The following is a 19016-nucleotide window of genomic DNA, read 5'->3' as shown; positions in this document are numbered from 1 at the left end:
ATAACACGCTCTCACACGTTTATTTTTTAACCGTTTGCCAGGAGTAAAATGTATACATGTGGTTTAAACAACCAGATAGGCTACATTTACATTTGTCCAGTTTCGTCTGAAATGCTTTCATCCTTCTGAATTGGTTTGTTTAGTGATCGGACTACATTGATAGCCCTGTTCATTAATAGCAGCAGACGCCCCGCGGATGACACGCAACAGAAACGCCACGCTCACACCACGCTTGCAGTGTGTCTCCGGCCTTAACTCTAGCAGCTGCGCTGAAGAAACGCGCGCTGCTGCTGCTGGCGCAGACTCTGAACATGCTCTGAACACTGTGCGAGCCATCTTGACAGTCGCGTTAGCTATTATGGTCTCGTGTTCACCAGCGCAGAACATCTCATTGTTCCTTTTAATTAATAAAATAAATATAAAAAGCCTAAAAAAGGCCCGAAGCCCGGCCCGCGTTTTAGGTATGACGTGAAAATTGGCCCGAAGCCCGGCCCGAGGGGCGTAAAAAAGTCGGGGCCCGTCGGGCTCGGGCATAAATGCAGGGCTCTACCTAGGATTGTGCCAGTGAAATTTTCAAGCGGTCTATTATCCTCTGCATGAAATGTCTTTCAATGTCCTACCTTTATAACAATATTTTTGTGTGTGTTTATTAAAAGGCATCACTCAGGGTCTCAAACAAACACAAGTCATTCAAAAGACTTCAGAAGACTTTTACGAACACACCATTGCTTTTGAGCAGAAAAGCTGAGGTTTTATTCATGAGGCCACAAGAGCTCAGAGACTTTCAAAGCTCTTAATGCTTGAGTGGAAAACCCACCGCGGCTTCTCCATTTCAGTGCACCGGCTCTCGTGTCCAGGTTTTCCTGAACTTTCAGCCGCGTCCTGGCACTCTAAACACATCCACTGAACTGAACGCAGTGTGAGGACATTAATCAAATTAGGCCGCTGTTTGATGCTTGTTGTGTGTATTGGAGTTTGCCAGCTTATCCCTGCTGGCTGATTGTGTTTGCAGCTCGGGATGAGACGCTCATATTGGGTTACTGAAATTCTGCTAGGAATCAGCAGTGACAAGGGCCACGCTTTGTGAGCACAGAGGTAACAATGACTCTCAGAGCCAATATTGTATGCATACTCTTTAATGCCGTTGGACAGAGTCATCACAGTCCCGCACGCTCCACAGATTTCTGCTGAATCGAAATGCTTGTAAAGTTCTCCAGTTCTCCGTATTTTGGCTAATCTGGTTAGGCTTTCAGATACCAGTTGTCTGTGTTCGGTTCTTTCATAACTCTGAAACTGATCTTAGGTTTAAGAGTCCAGAGTAAATGACTTAAATGACTCTATTGTTTCCTACACAAATGACTCTGAGTCAATTCTTTTTAGTGAATCAAAAATATACTGAGCAATCAGTGTCATTGATTCCTGAATGAATGCTTCTAATGAGTCAAACACAGTGTAATGAAAATTACTATTTTTAGTGAATCAAATAAATACAGCTTTTACATCTACTCCTAATTGTTAAAGATGCACATGACGCAATTTTTTTAGTAGATGTTAAATCCACATGCTCATTAATAAAAATTAAATAAATCACAGTTATTTTTGTTTAGTATTGTTGTGTAGTATACATATATATATATATATATATATATATATATATATATATATATATATATATATATATATATATATATATATATATATATTATTGGATTTGATTTTAAAATAATTGTTTTAAATGTAAATATTATTACAATTATTTCATTTGACAACGGAACTGCATTAGATTTTTTCCACAGATTTGTTCCTAAATATTTTTCTAATTACAATACATACATTTTTTAAATATTAGCGAATATTTTTAAAACTAAAAGAAGCAAATAAATGACTTCATTAATGAATAATATATATATATATATATATATATTTCTTTATTATTATACAATTTGATGGTGAAATATATAGAATTTCTTTCTTTCTTTCTTTCTTTTTTTCTTTCTTGATTTTTTTTTTGATTAAACACATTTAATGTGTTCCTAAACATTTCACTGATTAGAAAAATCAAACAACAACAATACAAATTATTTAGGTATTATTTAGTTAATTATTAGTTAGGATGATTCTAAGGGCCAACGCATTCTCGGGGCCCCCAGAGATCAGTTTTATTAGTAGTAACAGTACTAGTAGTAATGTAGTAGAAATTATAAACAAAATTACGGCTTATTTTCTGCACCACCACCCCTTAATTCGGTCATCAAAACTGAAGAGTAAAGAGGGCAGAGAGAAAGAGAGAGAGAGAGAAAGGCCCATCCTGTTGTTTTCTTTACCGTATTTTCCGGACTATAAGTCGCTCCGGAGTATAAGTCGCATCAGTCAAAAAATGCGTCATGACGCGGAAAAAAACATATATAAGTCGCACTGGACTATAAGTCGCATTAGGGCAGAGCTGGAGCCGCGCGCATGCGAGCACCTGCTCGCGCACTCGCTCGTGCCCGCTTCACTGCATAACCCGAGCAGAAGAAAGAAAGTTTGAAGTGAGTGAGAAACTTGTAAGGGACTGGCGAAAAGCAGAGGTTACTTTAATTGTGATGAAGAAGAAAAAGAAATCTACTTGCGGACTGTAAGCAAGATGGCCAGAGCTGAAGGAACGAGTCCACAGAGGCTTGAACTCTCTGCCGGGAGAGGCTCAGCCGCGCGAGACGAACGCTGTGAGAATCGTTCTCCGCTGCATATTTTACTACATGCTGTTTGTATTTTGCAGAATAAGATTTTCTTTATGGGAGCATTTTGTTTGTGTTCAGTCTTTCTAAGTTGTTGTCTATAAGTAAATATTAGGCTACAGGAGCAGCGCATTCCCGCGGCTATATGTTTATTCTTGTCAGTCAGTATGAATTAAATTTGATATATAAGTCGCACCTGACTATAAGTCGCAGGACCAGCCAAACTATGAAAAAAAGTGCGACTTATAGTCCGGAAAATACGGTAGTTGGCGTGACATTTTGTAGACACTTTACCGTATTGAATGATGTGTGAACAGAGTATTAAATCGTTTCCTCTGCTGAGGGATAAATCCAAGTGATCGCGCCGGCGCCTCGCGTGTGTATAATATGTCAGTTCTAGCACTGCCAATTTGACATCTCAGCCTATTCATGGTCAAAATAAAATACAGCCAAGCGAACATATCAAAAGTTCTGCAGGCTTTATGTTCACCGGTCATAAAGTGCAAGATAAGATGTGTAGCTAAACTAATCAGCTCTTTTATGATTTAAGTTTTAAACAGGCGTCGAAACGGTAAGTTTGCAAAGACTATCAACCAAACCTCAGCTTTGGGGAGAGAAATATACAGGTCAGAAAGGGGAAGGTGATAGAGATGAGAAGCAGGTGTATATATATATATATATATATATATATATATATATATATATATATATATATATATATATATATATATATATATATATATATATATATATATATATATATACACTCTAAAAAATGCTGGGTTAAAAACAACCCAAGTTGGGTTGAAAATGCACTAACCCAGCAATTGGGTTGTCTTAAGCAACATTTAACCCAACCGCTGGGTTAAAACAACTCAACCGTTGGGTAAAATCAACCCAATTGTTGGGTTAGTGCATTTTCAATGGGTTGTTTTTAACCCAGCATTTTTTAGAGTGTACATACACACATACATACATACATATATATATAATCATTAAATTACAGACAAAGATTTTGTATTGCTAGGTTGTCTTGTATGTTTGGTGCGGTATTCTTTCATAGGGCCCAAAATTGCTGCCGGCGCCTCTGCACTCTAACTTTGTGTTACGTGCATGAATGATATCTCAGATCTCATTTATGATATATTTTTTTTCCTCTGGTAACACAGATAAAGGGAAGTTTGTAAAGAAAGGAAGATGGGAGGATCTGGAGACAAAAAAGAGAAACTGCATCAGCACTGTCAACTGTTGAAGCCTCACGCAAACACTGCCAGTAAGCACCAAACCTCCGCAAACAAAAGCAGCCGTCTCTTCGCTCTGCACACAGCAGCAGTCTTTGTGTTCCTCTGACTATTGTCCTCTCTGTGTGTACTGATCATGACTGTGCCAGGACGACCGAAAATCCTGCCATTGCCTGAAGGGCCGCTGAGGGACGTCGGTGCAGCTGCGAGACGCAGTCCAAGATGGCAGCCGTTCATTTGCTCTGCACGCCGGCCAACGCAAAAGCTGCTTGGACTTTATTCTGTGGCTCTCTGAGCCGGGATGAGTGCTGCTCATGGGCCGTCCTGGCAGATATGAGGCGCTAGGCTCATAACCCACGGCGCAGAGCAGCTTTATATGAACTATAAGTAGAACGAGGAGCTGATATGCACCTTGTAGCTATAAATCCAGATAAGCTGCGATGACTGACAGCTTTTTATTGCCAATAGCCCTCTAGGCCACAATTGGCACCTGACAAGTGTCGTCCCCACGGCCTGTTTGAAACAGTGAGGACCTCCATGTTAACTAGAAGGGCCCGTCCCATCCATTAACATTATGGTGGTTTTAATGGCGTACTTATGACAGGGTGAAAACACAGACATGGAGGATGGGAGCGTTTCGGATCGCAGCTGTTGACCTCAAGTCTTTTTTTACTTCGCACAATTTAGTGTGAGACATAAAATACCTGAGAATATGTTCATGAACTCTAAGAGCTTGTGTGTTATAAGAACTAATTACTCATAATGATGTTTAAACAGTCCTAACTTCTCTATTATTCTTACGAGATAATCAAAAAGTAGCTCTACTAACTTCAGAAATAACACAAACCAGATGAGCCTTTGTCACATTTGTTCAGTGGCTTTATTATTCATTTTAGTTTACTCGTTTGGGAATGGAACTACACATGTTGCGCTAAAAAGAGATTGCACTCTAAAAAATGCTGGGTTAAAAACAACCCAAGTTGGGTTGATGGACAAACCCAGAAATTGGGTTGTTTGAGTGGGTCCATTCACTGGGTTCAAACAACCAAATTTCTGGGTTTGTCCATTTTCAACTCAACTTGGGTTGTTTTTAACCCAGCATTTTTTAGAGTGTGTGCTTTATAATAACTAACTACTCATAGTTTGTCATTAGCTACACTGCAAGGAACTCGAAAAGTATCTAAAACTATAACTTTAGTAATAAAAAGCACCTAAAATAGTTAGAGCTTTTTCCCCCTTCATTTTTAGCCTTTTTAGAAGCTGCTAGTGGCTCTTTTTGTATTTATTTTATTTTATTTATTTTATATTGATTTACTTATTTTATTTTTTATCAAACTACAGTAGTTGTACTTAAAAGAACAGATTTATTAGAATTTGTGCTTTATGATGACTAATTACCGCTACTCATAATTGAATGATGATTTGGCTCCAATGCAAAAACAGCTTTAGAAACGATAAGGTACCGTAAACTAGTTTTAACTTTAAAAAACAAAATGTTTTAGCTTTTTTAGAAGCTAATAGTATTTTTTTGTTTTATTTACTTGTATGTGTTTCTAGCTTTTTAAAAAAAGCTAACCTTTTTCTTTATCTTATTTTATTGTTTACATGTATTTTGTTTTATTTATTTGTCTATTTATTAAAAATGTAGCCTTTTAGAAGCGACCGGTGGCTTGAATTTATTCACTTTTTATTTGTTTTGTTTTGTTTTATTTTATTTTACTTATTTGTTTGGGAACTACCCCTAAAAGTACTGTAGCAGTAACATAAATGATTACCATATTCATATTTAGTGAAATGTTTGCGGCAAAAAAACAAAATCATAAAATAATCGTCTCATTTAAGAGCAGAAACCGCTACTGTCGGTGCTAAATCAGACAAACATGGATTTGTGTGTGCACTTTATTTAATAATGATAAATGCATATGATTAATATACACAAATAGCATGCTCATTAAAATATTTAACATGTCAGGGAATTCATAAACGCAGAAAACACAAACAGAAACATACAAATTTAAGAGACAGATCACAGCAAATGTCCTCAGGATATCACTCTATTTCCAGCCGCTAAACAGAACAAAAATAACATTTGTATGCTTCAAAAATTAATGTAGTTCACACCAATTTATCTCGGAAACAATCTTATGAATATTCATTAGTGAGTCTCCAGGGACCAAAATGCCTTTTTAGAGAGAAACATTGAATTGTGAATGGCATAATGCATTCATGTCTTCAAAGTGCCTCAATTGCATTAAATTATCTTTAATTCTCGTCTATTCATGGAAGTCTAATTACGGTAATAAGTTAGAGTGTACCTTTTTATTCCCAAGATAAAACATTTGCCGTGCCCTATAGGGGAAATAAATCCTCTGGATCCTGAATTTAAGACCGTTTGTCAGAATACTAATCAATATAAACCATTGTCAATCACATAAATATCTTGTTTATGTGTTCATGTGCGTCCTGTGGATAAACACTATTGATTAACTTTAGCATGACATTAATCTATGTCGATGACAGAATACTACTCTCTGATTGGTTCCAGCCATGTTTTTAGCATCTGACGCTCGGTGTCCTTGAGATCTGTGTGGAAGTGACTGTCAGTATTCACAGTCTCTGTCCTGTTTCGGTGCACCTCTGTCGGTCCGGACTGAAAGCAGGCCATGATATGAGGACACTGGTTTGCTCAGAATGCAGCTGTTCGGAGAGCGTATTACATTACTTCCTCCAGTCGTCACGTCGAGAGATGAAGCAACGGACGGCATGGAATGAAGTTAAACGCCTCAAATGTCACTGAAATATGAAAGGGCATGAGAGCTTGATGGGAGAAAGCTGCTGTGAGAATGAGAAAACACACCCGTGTGAGCCAGGATGTTTGGTTTTAAAGGGGTCATATAATGGTACATGCACTTCTACAAGCTGATTGTATGGAAATGTGTGTTGGCAGTGCGTGTACACAACCATAATGATACAAATCCATCAAGTGTTTTTTTTTTTTTAAATCTCCTTATATGTCTCAAATCAAGCCGCCCGACCGTGTGACGTCACACACACCCCTCCCACGATTGTTAACTGACAGCAGCGTTTCAACACAGACCTGCCATAAATACGTTTTCATCATTTTATATACTCACTTAAAAATGTTGGGTTAAAAATAACCCAACACGTAACCCAACTGTGGGTTGGTATAGCACCTTCCCAACGTTGGGTTATTTTAACCCAATGCATTGGGTTACAAAACAGTTGGGTTAAAAGTAACCCAACAGTTGAGTTAACTTTTTATTTTTATTCATGCCATTATTTTAATAAATAAAATACAAATTGTTTTCAAATACAGATTTTTTATTTGTATAAAACAATACATGTGCTTTAACATACATATTTTAAATGTCAAACTAAATATTGGGGAGTAAATATTTATTGTAAATATAAATGTGTAAATTAAATTCATTTATATATATATTTCATGATATATCATTTACATTTATATATAAAATGTATAATTATATTTTATTATACGTAGTTGTATTACAGTTTATTATTAAAAAATATATTTTTAAATATATTTTCTTTTTAGATTTTCATTACTTTTTATAATTTATTTATTTTAGTTAGTGTGAAATGTTGCTGTTAGAGCATAAACAATACCTGTAAAATTATAAAGCTCAAAGTTCAATGCCAAGCGAGATATTTTATTTAACAGAAGTTCCCTTTCAAAGCCTACAGCGAACGGCCGGTTTGGACGACACCGCTGCACTTCCTGCTGTGATGACGTCACTAGAACCGTTTGTTGACCACAGTAAAAAACGTTGGGTTATTTTTTTAACCCAACCGTTGGGTTACACATGTTGGGTCAATATGTTGGGTTATTTTGCAAAACGTTGGGTTATTTTAACATCGTTGGGTTATTTTTAGTAATAACCCGGCCGTTGGGTTAAATATGGTTTCCCCAGTGACGGTTCAAATTTTAACGGCAAACGAGTTACCTCCAACAGAAGACGCTGCTGCAGCCTGATTATGAAATGAAAGGTAAGACATGTCATTTTTTTAGGAATACAACTCTTATAACATTATGTGTTGTGTACTGAAACGTTGAATATAGTCGAAAACTGAATTTTATTTTAAAAAATCCCGTTAATGCTCTCTGGAAAAATAAACCATAGCTATCCCAGTTAGCTCGCTAGCAGTAATAAAGTAAAAACATTATTCTAGTGTACCTATTTAGAAACTTAATACGGCGATAAAGAAAGTAAGTAACTTATGCCTGGTCTGAAATCACTATCTAAAGCCGCGCGGAGCATTATCAGCTCGGCCCGTGCAGCGCGAGCTCAGACCCGCTCAGACCCGGTCACACGACACCACAGCAGCGCTGTGAGATCCAGGGAGAAGCGTTTGAATTCGCCGAATATCCAACAGTATAACTTACTACTCTAAATATCTGTTGTGAGATGAATGAGTGCAGATATTCACAACAGCATTGACGCAGAAAACTGAAATATTGTGCTAACGTTGTAACGTTAGTTCACGACAGTTAGAATGTTTTCCAACCCACAAATTACCTAGTTTTACCGTAGTAAGTTAACACAAACTGCAACTATGATAATTTGGCAGAAATGTGGTAGGCCTATATTCATAATGAATGTTGTCATATGAATATATATTATGCATGTTACTATTAAACGTATTACAGGAGTAGCTAAATCATACAACTAAAGTACGTTTTCTTATGAAGCTATGACAGTTTTTGCCTATATTTTAAATATGTTGTACTAAATGTGTTATATACCTGTGTTGTAGACCAATGGATTCATTTGTGAAGCAAAGACTAGAACAGTTGAACCTCTGCCATTTAATTAAAGGTGAGTACGATATTGAAACAAGTTGCACACAATTATTTTTTAAAGACTTATATACTTTTCTGGTTATTTTCCCCTGCTTCATTCTAATGCAGAGGGAGGATTGGATCTCAGTGGTTCTTGACTCTAGTCCTGGAGTATCACCAATAGTACACAAGTTCGATGTCTTCCTTATCTGACGCACATTTCCGGGTTTGGAGTCTCTACTAACAAGCTGGTAAGTTGAATAACATTAGATAGGCCAATGTGCAGTGCAGGGTCTACTACAGAACCAGGTTGTTTGGGAAACAACCAGTTTATTATTATTATTTTCAGCTGTCTTCTCTCATTTTCATACAGTATGTTTTAATTTCAATAAGTTGTTTTGGTTGTGTCTAAGTGCATATGAAATCAGGTCCACACATTTGGTATAGGTGAAAACTGTTTTTTTCTCTTTTTCTGTTAACTTGTCTTTCAAAGATGATCATGGAGAAATTGCCTTTAAAACCTTTCCTGCCATCCTGCCATCATCGTCATACCTTACAAATGGACAACATGGTGTGTCCAACATATGCTGAAATGAAGAGAAGCTTAATTACATTCACCAATCAGCCTGTAAGTAAAAGCAACACTATCAAATTAGCTTTGATAAAGTGCATCCATTTATTATTTCCTTTAGTGATTTTGCTTGTTAATAGATTATCCAATAGTTCACCCAAAAAATATCCCATAATGTACTCACCCTCAAGTCATCCTAGGTGTATATGACATTCTTCTTTCAGGCGAACACAATCAGTTATTAATAAATGTCCTGACTAATCCAAGCATTATAATGGTCAAAATTTGAAGCCCAAAAAAGTGCATCCATCCATTATGAAAGTAATCCATAAGGCTCCATGAGGTTAATAAGGGCCTTCTGAGGTGAATCGATGGGTTTTTGTAGAAAAAATATCCATATTTAAAACTTTATAGACTAAAATAAAAATTTTCGACAGACAGCCTTCCTTATTCAACTTACAAAGAAAGTGTAACGCCTCTCGCAATTCAAAACGCTTACGCTACGTTCAACTTAATCGTCTCGGTATTTACGCTTTTTTACGCTACGTCCGACGTTATTCTCACAGCAGTTACGCTTTTTTCAGAAGTTGAATACTTAAGGCGGTCCACTGGAAGCTAGATATTTTACTTTATAACGTGGTAAATATGGATATTTTCCTTACACAATCCCATCAATTCACTTCAATGGGTTCTTATTAATCTCCGGAGCCGTGTGAAGCACTTTTATAATGGATGGATGCATTTTTGCACTTTAAATTATGGGCTTCCATTATAAAGCTTTGAAGAGCCAGGATATTTATTAATATAACTCAGATTGTTTTTGTCTGAAAGAAGAATGTCATACACACCTAGGTTGGCTTGAGGGTGAGTAAATCACGGAGTCATTTTCTTTTTTGGGTAAACTATCTCATGAATTACCCTCGTGTTGTTGTAAGACTTTCGTTGTTCTTTGAAACACAAATGTTGAAGAAATCTGCGAGGTTTCTGTCCCTCCATTGACTACCTACGCAACTACCACTTTAAGACCCAGGACAGACAGTATTAAAGTAATCCATGGGATTCAAGTGGTCTAACCTCAGTTTTATGAAGCGACACGAGTGCTTTTTGCAACAACAACACAAAAAAAAACACAACAACATTTGCTCTCTTTTCAACACAACACGCATGCGTCTAGGGGCTCTCGTGAACATGTGTTGAGATTAATGTTTTGTAAATAAAGTGGTAAATTATGGTTAAGGGATAGAATATACGCTTGTCACTTCATAAAACTGAGGTTGAATTACTGGAGTCACATAGATTACATTAATATCTTTACTGCCTTTCTAGGCCTTTCTGTGTTCAGAAGATGAACCAAAGTCTTACGGGTTTGAAACAGCATGAGGATTAGTATGTTGATTGGTGAAAAATGAACAGCAGATGTAATGACTAATTAGTGACAATTTGTTTAATTCAGTACAACACTGCTTCATTGTAACTTTTACGTAATTTAACACTGCTGATGTTGTTACAGTGCAAGCAAACTGAACTTTTTTTAATTCTTTTAAGGTTGGAACTAACATGCAGCATTAGCTGAACAGTGAGACAAGCCAGGATCCACATGACGATGCTTGGTGACAAAGAGACCTCGCTGATTTTTTTCATTTTCATTGTGGAGGCAGTTGAACAGAAGACCTTATTTCAAGCACTGGCTGTATGTTTCAGATTTTTTATTTATTTATGACATGAACTATCCAAAGACCTCTGCCCCATTTGGGAGATTTTGTAGCATGCAAACTTGAATATATATTTTGCTGCCTCATTAAAAACTTTGATTATCATAATTTGTATTTGTTTTGCTACTTAAGATATGTTAACAACACATAAAAGCATACAGTGTACAATGTAGATTTTTTAATAAAGTTGTTTATTTCTGGAAGAATTTAATATTATGAATTTGTGTATTCTGTCCATATTTGTATAGGTTTTTAATTTAATATTTGTTGTGTTCATTTTTAATTTTTGTTTTGTATGTACACCTTTTATGTATGTTTACCTTATGTACATTTTTGTGTATTATGTGTGCTGTGTATTTTGAATTTAATATTTACACATTTATGTATATTTACAATAAATATTTACTCCCCAATATTTAGTTTGACATTTAAAATATATATTTTAAAGCACATGTATTGTTTTATACAAATAAAAAAATCTGTATTTGAAAACAATGGGTATTTTATTTATTAAAATAATGGCTTGAATAAAAATAAAAATTTAACTCAACTGTTGGGTTACTTTTAACCCAACTGTTTTGTAACCCAATGCATTGGGTTAAAATAACCCAACGTTGGGAAGGTGCTATACCAACCCACAGTTGGGTTACGTGTTGGGTTATTTTTAACCCAACGTTTTTAAGTGAGTAAAGCTCCGCCCACAAGAACACGCAAAATAAGGGGGCGTGGTCTCGTTGCTCTCCCACGTGGAGAAGAGGGCACATTCAGCGCTTGCATCTCCCCGTTATGGTAAGCAGGGACGGATTGGCAATCTGTGCGTTCTGGAAAAGTCTAATAACTCGGGCTGCCCTACGGAAGTTAATTGTAGCGGCATTTTATGAACAATAGCGCTCCCAAGTCCGTGTTCTTCACACTGTTCGCGTGAATTGCAGCACAGTTCAGTGGGCACACACACACACATACAAAATACCGGCAGGTACGCGCGTCTCTTAAAGGGGCCGCACTATATTCCTACTCATAGAATATGGAACTCTTCCAGGTATGGTCCAATCACAACACGGGAAGCGCTGGCCCAATCAGAACTCGTTACGTGTTTCTGAAGGAGGGACTTCATAGAACAAGGAAATCATCAGGGCGTTTTTAGGACAGAGGAAACAGCGCTGTACAGATAAGTCAATTGTGTGAAAAATACTGTATTTTTTACACACAAAACATGAACTCATGTTATATTGCACACTGTAAACACAATCAAAGCTTCAAAAACACACGAAAAACGAGACCTTTAAAATATACATATGTAGCAATATGCATAAATAGTTTATGCTTTTATAGTATAATAAAATAATATAAATGTTAATAACTTTAAGTATTTCAAAATACAAATAATTATATGTATATATTCTTTTGTGTATTTTTTTGGCAAACAGTAATGAGAACAGGAGTGGGGTGGATGTGCTTTAATGCTTATACAAGTAGTAGATGCGGTTCGTTTTCCTTCTCCTCTTTCTTCAACATTCCTAAAGACATAAGGTAAATGCTTGTTTCTTCTTTGATTTGAGCAGAACAGGTTCAGAGACCATTTGATGTAATGAACAGTAAAGAAACCTGCCATTCTCAGCATTCTTCACACGGCACAACTTCCTTCGAGAACCACCAGACATCAAACCCCACGCCATGAGCGAGAGAAACACCAGCTCAGCGTTCCTCCAGCACCATATGCAATGAAGAAGAGATCTCGTCTCGACCGCCTGCTTCAGAAGTCCAGTAGATCACCAGAGATCATGGTACTGCACACACTGCCTCATCTGAGTGATTAATCCCGCTCTGAGTTATGTATCAACTCATAATGGTTGACAGTGATAACCATAGCAATGTTTTGGCATCTTGCGGCAATAACTATGACACAAAATGAAAAAATTCAACCCCATTTGGATGGATAAATCCCACTCTTGGCTGATTTATATATTATTTCCACTTAGAACAGACTTGCAATCACCTAGCAACCTCCCAGAGCACTATAGCAACTACCTAGCAACCACATAGCAACCTCTCAGAACAACACACTAGCAGACTCCCAGAGCACCATGGCAACTACCTAGCTGCCACATAACAACCTCTCAGAACAACACCCTAGCAACCTCTCAGAACACAATAGTAGCTACCTAGCAACCGCATAGCATCCTTTCATGACACCATAGCAACTACCTAGCAACCTCTTACCAACCTCTCAGAACACCATAGCAACTACCTAGCAACCGAATAGCAAACTCTCATGACATCATCGCAACTACCTAGCAACCGCATATCAACCTCTCTTGACACCACAGCAACTACCTAGCAAACGCATAGCAACCTCTCAGAACACCATAGTAGCTACCTAGCAACCACATAGCATCCTTTCATGACACCATAGCAATTACCTAGCAACCGCATAGCAACCTCTCAGAACGCCATAGTAGCTACCTAGCAACTCCATAGCATCCTTTCATGACACCATAGCAACTACCTAGCAACCGCATAGCAACCTCTCAGAACAATACTCTAGAAACCTCTTTAGAACACCATAGTAGCTACCTAGCAACTACATAGCATCCTCTCATGACACCATAGCAACTACCCAGTAACCACATACCAACCTCTCAGAACACCATAGCAACTACCTAGCAACCGCATAGAAACCTCTCATGACACCATAGCAACTACTTAGCAACCACATAGAAACCTCTCAGTACAACATTCTAGAAACCTCTCAGAACACCATAGTAGCTACCTAGCAACCGCATAGCATCCTCTCATGACACCATGGCAACTACCTAGCAACCACATAGCAACCTCTCAGAACAACACCGTAGCAACCTCTCAGAACGCCATAGTAGCGACCTAGCAAAAACATAGCATCCTCTCATGACACCATAGCAACCTCCTATCTAAAAATGAATGCTGTTTTGGATGGATAGCCCCTCTTTAGGCTGATTTATGTGTGTTTTTATGCCGGTCTTGAGCTGTTCATATGAAGGCGGCAGTAGAAGCAACAGAAGATGAGAAAGCGCTGGATCTCGGCTGAGTTGCGAACATGACAGACCCTCTTAATGAACGTGCCGGCGTGTCTTTCTATTACAGGAAGTCGGATCAGCTGAGAGCAGCGCTGCGGACAGGAGACCGTGGTGGAAAGGGAGGCAGAGCTGCAGGGTGAGAGCAATGATGTTTTGATTGCTGTGGTTTGATACCGGAGCAGATTTCTATCGCGCTTCCCGTTCTTCTCTCCCAGAGTCATGCTGATCTCTTCAAAAGGTTGTAAATCACGGCTGGTGCTCGTCCAGTTTCATTCCCACAATGCTGCTGGTAATTACTCATCCTGCATTAGTAGATTCGGAGGGTTTCAATGTGCTCAGTGCAACAGGAAGTAAAAAAATCACGTCAACCGCAGTTTTCAAAGCAATTTTTGTTGATGTTGTAATCATAAGTGTAACAACTACATAGCAACCTCTTAAAATACCCTGGCAACCACCCAGAAGCAGCATAGCAACCTCTTGAATACCCTGGCAACCACCTAGAAGCAGCATAGCAACCTCCTGAATACCCTAGCAACCATATAGCAACCTCCCAAAACACCTTAGCAGCCACTTAGTAAAAGTATAGCAACCTACTAAAACTCACTAGAAACTGTCGGAACATCCTAGAACACCATGGTAACCACTTAGCAACTGAATAGCAACCTCCCAAAACACCATAGAAACCACATGGCAACCTCCCAGAACCCAGACACACACAGTTTAAGATATTTTATATTTAGTCCGAGAGCGTATGCAAGTGTATGCACACTATACTGTCCATGTCCAGAAAGGGAATAAAAACATCATCACAGTAGTCCATATGAGACATCAGTGGGTGAATTAGAGTCTCTTGAAGCATCCAAAATACATTTGGGTCCAAAAATAACGAAAACTACGACTTTATTCAGCATTGTCTTGTCTTACGGGTTTGTTTTCAATCCTCAAATAAAGATTCAAACGGTTATGAATCAGTGTATTGATTCATGATTCGGATCGCCAATGTCACGTGATTTCAGCAGTTTGACACGCGATCCGAATCATGAATCAATACGCTGATTCATAACCGCTTGAATCTTTATTTGAGGATTGAAAACAAACCCAGAAGAGAAGACAATGCTGAATAAAGTCGTAGTTTTTGTTATTTTTGGACCCAAATGTATTGTCGACGCTTCAAGAGACTCTAATTAACCCACTGATGTCTCATATGGACTACTGTGATGATGTTTTTATTCCCTTTCTGGACATGGACAGTATAGTGTGCATACACTTGCATTCGCTCTCGGACTAAATATAAAATATCTTAAACTGTGTGTGAAGATGAACGGAGGTCTTACGGGTGAGGAACGACATTAGGGAGAGGAGTTAATGACAGACATTTATTTTTGGGTGAACTAACCCTTTAAGGTGTGTCTCCTCTAATGCCCCATTTCACAAGATGTAAAATAAGTCTCTGATGCCCCAGAGTGTGTATGTGAAGTTTTAGCTCAAAATACACCACATATAATGGTCACTAGTAAAAAAAACCCAAAGAAGTTAAAAGTAAAATGGTAACATTTTTTTATTTTTTTTGACCAAAGAAAACTATTCTTAGCTTTATTGTATTCAAAGCACGGCTTCAGTGTTCATTATGATTATGCGGCATGTGTCTGAGGGAAAATGCCCATCGGATCCGCTGCGTTCGGAGGGAAAGCGTCTGTGTGCCGGAATCTGCGTGGACAGATTGCTTGAGGGAGGCTGCTAATTTCCAAAGCTGTGTGCCTTGGATTCATTAGCTTAAATCCAAGTCTCAACGGAGAGCCAAAGTTTCAGTAACCACACAAATATTATCTGAAAAGAGCAGAGTGAAGTATCACAGCAGATTCCCAGAGTTCCCTCATTAAAAATACCATTATGGGCTGGGAGAAATGACAAAGGTGCTTAAAAACAGATCTGCTGCCGGCCGTCAATACTGAGTTCATGATAGGAGAGTCTCATACGAACATTGGCTATGTTCTGATTGGCAAACGACCACACTATTCTATCTATCCATGCAGTATGCACAGTGGGTACATGTGCTGTGTGCATGAAATGAAATGAGCAGAAAAATACACAGCGCATTTATTTGATCAAATATGATCAGTGCTATTTAAGTGTTGAGATATAGTTTTATTTAAAATTATTCTGCTTTCATTATAATTTTAGTTAAAGATTTAGTAGTTTAAATATATATATATATATATATATATATATATATATATATATATATATATATATATATATATTGTATGCACTGTATGTCTGTGTGTAAACCCTGACTGTAATATAAGATAGAAAGATATTTGACACAAAATTAATAATAATAATAATAATAATAATAATAATAATAATAATAATAATATATTTTAAATATTTAGTAATTAGTTTTTAGTAAAAAATGCTTAATAATAATAATAATAATAATAATAATAAATATTATATTACATAAAATTATTAGACAATTATACATAATTAATATTATAAATAATAATTCAATTACATGATTTAAATTATTATACATAATTTAATAATTAAATTGGCACATTGCGGACTGCATTTTTTCATTTTAAATGCAGTTTTGTGTAAAAGTTATGTTTAAATCACTTCTGGTTTATTGATCAGACTGAAAATGAAAGGTCAAGTCGAGTGCATTGCACTGTGAGATGTGTTGTTTCAGTAAGTATGCAACATTTTAGGTTTACAGTCTATATGCTCTGTACTGCACATTCAGGCATATAAGTGGGACGATATAGAAGATGGACATGCAGTATGCACACTTTATGAACAGTAAGAGTATAGTATGTTAGTATGAGGAAGTATGATGAGATTGTCATCCCTCTCTTATTTCACAAAAGAGGAAGTGATATATAATGCCTCACAGTGAAGGGAGATGGAGGAGACAAAAAGACAGAAACAAAGATTTCTTTTCTTCTCCTTTGTGAATGTCAGAACAAAAGAATTACCCGACAGTCGTCTCAAACAAACACACAACAAAGCTGTCGTGGGACCCTTAGTATGCACGACGATGAGAGTCTGAAGCCAGTGGGGAATTTATGTAGCCTGGTCTTACCAGACTCGCATATATTTCATTTGTACATAGAGTCTGGCCACTCTCCATTGACAAGGGTTTATTTCCGCGAAGGCGGGCACCCTGTTAAGGTTTAAAACTATTGGATCTGCCATAACCAATCGCTAACGTTTGGTCGTGACGTATGTCGTGCGCCCTTCGCCTGTTTCACACAAATCTGACAACATAAATGTGCACATGTGCAGGCCACCTCAGTGATAAAATCATAGGATAAAACCTAAAACTCATGTATTCGGATTGTGATTTATTCACGCCACGTTGGAGGAGAGAGTTTTGTGATCGGGAACGTTGTCCGTAACATGATTATATGCTGTAAATAAAATGTAATATAATAAATGCTTCTATAAATAACAGACCAATTCAAATGTTTACGTGCTTTTGTTTTAATTTGTTTAAGCGGCGATTAAATATATTGCTCTTGTAAATACTTGCCAGCATTTTAAAGAAATACAAGTCTAGAAATGCATCTAAAAAACAGCAAAGTGCAACCGTACGGTGCTCTGCAGTGGTCAAAAATGATTATAAACAGTGAATTTTGAAGTTATATATTCTTGAAAACTCAACAGATGTGGATTCGGACAGCTGTTACATCAACACGACCTTGCGTTTGTCAAAAGCAGTCGGTAACTCGGCCGGGGATTTTTACGCGGGTGGAGAGAGAGACGGACGGCAATAAAATAACTGACCAGTCCCTGTAACTTAAATGATGGCAATACCTTCCGACCCCACGAGGAACAGTTACCGTCCGAATAGCTTCAGCAACTCCTTCATCACTAACGAAGCGAGCTGGAAAATCAAACTTTTCCCGAATTTACCCTGTTGGAGGGCCACAACATCATGGCCACCAACAAACCCCAGCAAAGACTGTTATTGCTCCGGCTTTAACTTCTGGATATTCGGCAGTGGTGCCACAATGCAATGAATGGTTTCGTTCACATCTTTCTCCGCCGCCATTACTGAACAACAACTCAAACTAGCGCACGACATCAACGTCATCGTTCTCAGCCACTCCTTCCGGCAAAAAAAAGACTACACCGCAGTCCCAGACGTAGTACTGAAGGAAGATGAAAATTGAGCAGAAGTACGTAGGAGGGCAGAGCCAGGCTAGAATTTATGGGTTAGTTTACCCAAAAATAAAATGTATGTCCTTAATGACGGTTCAAATTCAAACGGTTATGAATCAGTGTATTGATTCATGATTCGGATCGCCAATGTCACGTGATTTCAGCAGTTTGACACGCGATCCGAATCATGAATCAATTCGCTGATTCATAACCGTTTGAATCTTTATTTGAGGATTGAAAACAAACCCCAAAGAGAAGACAATGCTGAATAAAGTCGTAGTTTTTGTTATTTTTGGACCCAAATGTATTTTGGATGCTTCAAGAGACTCTAATTAACCCACTGATGTCTCATATGGACTACTGTGATGATGTTTTTATTCCCTTTCTGGACATGGACAGTATAGTGTGCATACACTTGCATATGCTCTCGGACTAAATATAAAATATCTTAAACTGTGTGTGAAGATGAACGGAGGTCTTACGGGTGTGGAGCGACATTAGAGTGAAGAGTTAATGACATAAATTTCAGTTTTGGGTGAACTAACCCTTTAATGTAGAGGGAAGTCAATAACCCTGTGCCATCAGCGCCGCAGATAAAACAATCATAAACGCAGCTAACGGTGATTGTTTCCAATAGAAAGTTCATTTAAAATGAAGTATATGAGCTTAAAGCCTGTGCTCCATTGCATGATGGTCTCTCTGATGCTGTTTGATTCGGTGTTTATTAGCGTAA

At 37.6% G+C, this 19016-nt stretch overlaps 3 long non-coding RNA genes across 4 annotated transcripts in view; all 3 read left to right on the top strand.

Annotated features, from left to right (window-relative positions):
- LOC137048755 (uncharacterized) overlaps positions 1–12841 on the top strand; it is a 55963-nt gene extending 43122 nt beyond the window's left edge. The window contains exon 4 of the long non-coding RNA XR_010899512.1: positions 12626–12841. This is a non-coding gene — a long non-coding RNA (uncharacterized lncRNA). The remainder of the gene's footprint in view (positions 1–12625) is intronic.
- LOC137049659 (uncharacterized) lies at positions 7940–9501 on the top strand. Of its 2 annotated transcripts, XR_010899670.1 has the most exons (4): positions 7940–7987; positions 8756–8817; positions 8910–9031; positions 9274–9501. It is a non-coding gene; the product is annotated as an uncharacterized lncRNA (long non-coding RNA). The 2 variants fall into 2 exon arrangements; XR_010899669.1 differs by lacking the exon at positions 7940–7987 and having other exon boundaries at positions 8499–8817.
- A 1210-nt stretch (positions 12842–14051) lies between the features above and the next one.
- The window catches only part of LOC137048754 (uncharacterized), a 7388-nt gene continuing 2423 nt past the window's right edge, over positions 14052–19016 (top strand). Inside the window, exon 1 of the long non-coding RNA XR_010899511.1 lies at positions 14052–14252. This is a non-coding gene — a long non-coding RNA (uncharacterized lncRNA). The remainder of the gene's footprint in view (positions 14253–19016) is intronic.

The sequence above is a fragment of the Pseudorasbora parva genome, chromosome 20 (assembly GCF_024679245.1).
Source record: "Pseudorasbora parva isolate DD20220531a chromosome 20, ASM2467924v1, whole genome shotgun sequence".
NCBI lineage: Eukaryota > Metazoa > Chordata > Actinopteri > Cypriniformes > Gobionidae > Pseudorasbora > Pseudorasbora parva.
The sequence above is the reverse complement of the archived record's forward strand: the minus strand, read 5'-3'. Positions and strand labels throughout refer to the sequence as shown.